Raw genomic sequence first — 5,175 nt, 5'->3', positions numbered from 1 at the left:
GTAACTGAACTATGTTAAATTCTTTTCGTGCTATTATGTATATGAACAGAAAAATCAACTTGGATATGACATACGTGATGCGAATGCGAGCGGTGCTGTGAATTTTCCGGATGTGTCTACCTGGCCTATCAAAACGTATAACATCCCACAACAAGAAGACGGGTGAGTAAATACTTTCATATTGTTTTAATATCTTACCTCAAATGCGAACTTATGAACTGTTGTTTGTACGGACCAGCAATTCATGTGGAATATTTGTTCTTCGATGCTTTCAATATTGGAACGGTGAAAAATGGACAAGCCATTTTTCTCAGGTCTGGTTTTTTTTTCAAATGCTTATATTCAATTAAATTCATTATGTAATACTATTTGAATTGTACTAATATGAAGTTCTAACAGGGGTCAATTGATAAATCGAGGGACTTAATGATTGCGCAGCTTATTTTTTCGGAGAGAAATACGCTCAACGATGTGAAGGACAAAGTTACCCGGCTTGCAAAGAAGAAATAAATGTGCCAAAAAAATTGTAAAAGAAAATTTTGTAGGCTCAAATAATGTTTACATTTATTTCGACTATCATGTCTTGTGATGAAGAAGACACTACTATTTTGAATATTTAAGTCGAGAATGACATTTGGATTATTATGTTGTCTTCATGCCGTTGTCTTTAGATTTGAAATCTTCATATTTATAGTTGTGCAGTCGTCAAGTTGTTTTCCTGTACTGCTGAATGTTAAAAAAATGTACATGTATTTATTATGCACTTTAAAGCACTGTCGATGTCGCTTATTATAACACCGACGTTCTTAATTTCCTTTTCTACAAAAAAAATTGCAGACAAGTGTGCCGGCTAGTCTGACGTCAGACAGGACCGACGGCACTGTCCAACAGGGCAGCGTCGAACGACGGGTAGCATAACTAATCAAAGACGCTCGACTGCAAGTGCGCCGCCGGGTATATAAGCTGGTCGTCGCGCGCTCCGTCGGGCGAGGTGGGACTAAAACTTAGCTATCGCAGCCGCCGTGCCTGCAGTGACGCGCGTGACCGCGTGGGCCGGCCCAATATCATTGTTTCCGCCCACGGCGCGACGACGGCCAAAGTAGCACGCGGCGCGACGACGGCCCAAGTTCCACGAGGGGCCACTTGGGATGTTTAGTCCCACCTCGGCCGACGGAGCGCGCGACGACCGGCTTATATACCCGGCGGCACATAGGCTATCGAACTCCTTTCGTTGCCTTGTACTGCTGCCGCCGTCCGACTCTGCCCTGTGGGACAGTGCCGCCGGCCGACGCTGCCACTGTGGGACAGTGCCGCCGGCGCACTTGTCGGGTTTTTTTTAAATGACGGCATTCTAAGCGACGGCGACCGTGCAATGCAGAAAATATACAGTAAACAGCGACGACAGTACTATGCAAAAATGAGCACGTCAAAATAAACAACAGCGACTTGCACAAAATTAACAGTAAAAATTAACACATCAAAATAAACAAAGTAAAACTCCTTCTTGCATTACATAGTCTGTCATCAAAACAAAATAGTCTGACATCAACGAAGTAAAATAAGTTCATATAACATATTATAACAATTATTAAAGATCAAATGTATAGAACATTAAAAAACTGTCTTCAATGAAAGGGTGGAACGATCTTCCATAGCCATCCATAATAAAACTGTCTTCAATCAAAGGGTGAACCAATCTTCCATACTCCACAAGTTAAGCAAAGTTCCTACATAACAATAAGATATGTGTTAATTCACAATGAACAAATAAATTCGGTTTGAACAATAACATACAATAACATAAGAAAATCATACTTAGGATTTTGAGGGCACGTGGACTTATAATGACCCGTAACACCGCACAGTCCACATTGACGTTTGCTTTTCTCATCAAAAGCTTTTGGTCGCCCATTTTTAGTGACATCAGGACCATCCTTACCGCGGCCTTTAACATTCTGTTTTGGTGCGCCTTTGGTGTTAACTTTTGCGGGATCACGAACAAGACCATGATCTTGATTAGGCTCGAATGCATCGTCGTTCACAAACTGTACCTCCGCACCAGGCTCATCCTCCTCAGTGTAATCATTATCTATTATGTCCCTCAGAGCCGCCTTCAACTTGTCGAATAAAAATGGTTTATGGCATGCTTTATGAGTTGCTTCAGCAGATAAGATAGTCAACTCGCTGTACCTAGCTCTGTCCCCTGCACCTGCCCATCCCCATACAAACAGATCGCTAGTGCGCTTCATGGGAAGTCCACCCCTTGCAACTTGGCTCAGTACTAAACACTTATGTATCTCACGTAAGCGTAGCTGAATCAGAACGTGAAGAATATGTTTGCAAGGAAGTCCTTTGCGATACATGCTTCTGCAACTGCACTTCATAGTTTTTTCTAAGTTACCTGGGGTGTAGTCCATAGTGAATCTGATATCTCTATTTTCCTTCCGTGTCAGTATGAATCTGTGAGTGTCTGCTCCTCTCAGTCTCTTAAGGACCTCTAGCTCCCGTGCCTTCTTCATATCTTCCTGCAAGATATAAAAGTTTGCCGCAGTGAACTCACGGGCAGCTGATTTCTCAATATCTTTACACTCATCCAATACTGGTACTGGAACTGTCTGTGAGTTTGTGCAATCGTCATGCGCCTCATTCTCACGGAGACGAACTATGCAGTTCTCATAGTGCACAATCATATCAACAATAGTCATACCGGAGTCTAGATGCAAGTGAAGGCATGAATTCAGACTCTCACTTCGCTGGTTACTTCGCATACCTAAGAAAAACCCACCTGACAGATATGATGCAGCCCAAAGCCTTTTCTTCTTGTACATCCTACGTAACCATGTCTTTGTTTTCTCCGACTGCCATTTGGCGGTAAACGCTGCCCATCTCTCCTCAAATACCTTTTTTGAAGTGGCATAATAAAGTAGAGACCTGAACTCCTTTAGAGACTTATGATGAAGGTGTTTCTGCATGTTCTTCTCAATATGCCACGAGCAAATACGATGCCAAACCTCCGAAAGTACCTTCCTTATGGCATTAATCATAGCTGCATCTCCATCAGTAATTACTGACCTGGGCCTCTTCTGACAGTGAGCCCTCAAAAATGTCTGAAGCAGCCAGACATATGTATCTTCCGTCTCGTCAGACACAAGAGCACAACCGAATACCGTGGTGCAACGGTGGTTGTTCAGACCAACAAAAGGTATAAACGGCATGCCATACCTATTCATCCTGTATGTGCTGTCGAAGACTGTCACATCACCGTAGTCAACATAGTTTCGACATGATTGAGAATCACACCAGAATATGTTTTTCAGTCTTCCTTCATCATCGACGGTGTGCTCAAATAAGAAATCTGGATCTCTCTCTTTCCTGGTCATCATGATCCCAATGGCAGTGCCTGCATCACCTTGTGCAAGCAACTTCATTTTGTCTCTATAACACATGTTATAAAGCTTCTTCCTCCCAAAACCAGCCTTTGCATATGACCCGAAGCGCGCAACGAGTTGATCATAAATCATATGTTTCCTGATTCCAGCACCTGCCATGGTTAAGATCTCAGCCTTCTGATATTCTTTTATCTGATTGTGAGACCGAAGAAACGTGACTTCATCCGGTCTAGCTAGAACGTGAGTGTGATCGTCATTGAAACTGCTGACATACCAAACGTCACGCTCTTTATCAAGTTTCAAACTTATATGCGCATCGCAGAAGCAACGAGTCTCCCCTCTCAGCCTGCGGGTCCTGCCTTCCATTGTACAACGTTTTGCCTATCGTTTCCCAGCTCTCGCACACACATACTTTCTCAAGCGCTTAGTTGCCTCAGGACCTTTCGAATATTTCAGTGAGTCCTTTCTTACGCTGAAACCACGCTCGTACGCATACTGATTATAGAAATTGTAAGCATCTCCTAGTGACTTGAGCGTCTTCCTCATGACCTTCCAATGCATGTCCAATGATTCTTGCTGATATTCATCAAATCCGATGTCAAAATTAAACAAATCATCACCAACATGCTCATCATTCCCGCTTGTACCATCTATATCTCCCTGTAAATTAATGCATTAAACCATTTATGCCAGTCAGTTATAATTTTAAAATGTACTTTAGTGATGTAAGTTTCAAAACTTACTTTGCTGAAGCTGTCATCATGAGATGCATCAACGTGCGATTTGTCACTTTCATCATCCACAATATTCCTCACAAAGTCCCCGTCCTCGTCCATCTGCGCGCATTGCAAAAAAAAACATGTAAGCGCTCATATGGTTATTATGTCATTTCTTCTCTGATTTTATTAATAACATACCCGGAGTGCACTTTCAGCAAATGAATCATCTATATCCATATCATCATCATCATCGCCATGACGCTGCATCATGCAAAAAAATATTAAATTTTCCATGCGGTCTATCATATTTACCCCCTCATATTTATTGTTTTATCAACATTGATCACACTTACATTGCCACTATAAGATTCATCCAAACTCATGTAGTTCTCCTCACGAGGTTCATCCATATTCCGTGACAAGGTTTCGTTGTCCTCGCCGTAATCATCGCCATCATAATCTCCCTCCTCCTCTAACTATATTAAAACCTACTATATAGTTAAAAAAAATTGTACGATGAATCAAACGCCGTGTAACATCATCCCTAAAACAACTATCTTATCAAGCACAACAATGTCTCAAACCAACCTCTTGCACGGCGGCGAGGATTTAAGCCGGATCCATTTCCTCCGATGACGAACGTGATGACGGCGTGACGTTGCTGGCCGGCGGAGGCAGGTGTCGACGGCGTGAGGACGATGGCTGGTCGTAGTAGGCGTAGTGCGCGGAGGGAGGTGGCGACGTAGATCGTGGGTGGGCGGCCATCTGGGCGACGGGAATGGAATGCGGCGGCGGGCATGCGCGCCGGCAGCGGTAAAGGTGTCGGGGACGCGCGGCGGCCTGTTTGGGCCGCGACTCGGGTGACGGCGCCTTCGTGTAGATGGGGGCCAACGTGGAGACGGCGTGGATGCGTTAGGGTTCAGGGTTTCGACGGCGGGCGTCGGCGGCTACCGTGTCTTTTTTTTCCTCCAACAACTGTCCACGCCAACGTCGAGACGTGAGGGCGTACGGCGACAGGTGCGGGTACGCGGACGGGCGGGCGTACAGCGATGGGTGCGGCATACGCG

At 44.3% G+C, this 5,175-nt stretch overlaps 1 pseudogene; it reads right to left on the bottom strand.

Moving 5' to 3' along the window:
- Positions 1-653: 653 nt before the first annotated feature.
- On the bottom strand, positions 654-4,873 carry LOC123129564 (protein FAR1-RELATED SEQUENCE 6-like; annotated as a pseudogene).
- Between the last annotated feature and the right edge of the window lie 302 nt (positions 4,874-5,175).

The sequence above is a fragment of the Triticum aestivum genome, chromosome 6A, assembly GCF_018294505.1.
Source record: "Triticum aestivum cultivar Chinese Spring chromosome 6A, IWGSC CS RefSeq v2.1, whole genome shotgun sequence".
Classification (NCBI taxonomy): domain Eukaryota; kingdom Viridiplantae; phylum Streptophyta; class Magnoliopsida; order Poales; family Poaceae; genus Triticum; species Triticum aestivum.
This window is presented reverse-complemented; position numbering and strand designations above follow the sequence as displayed.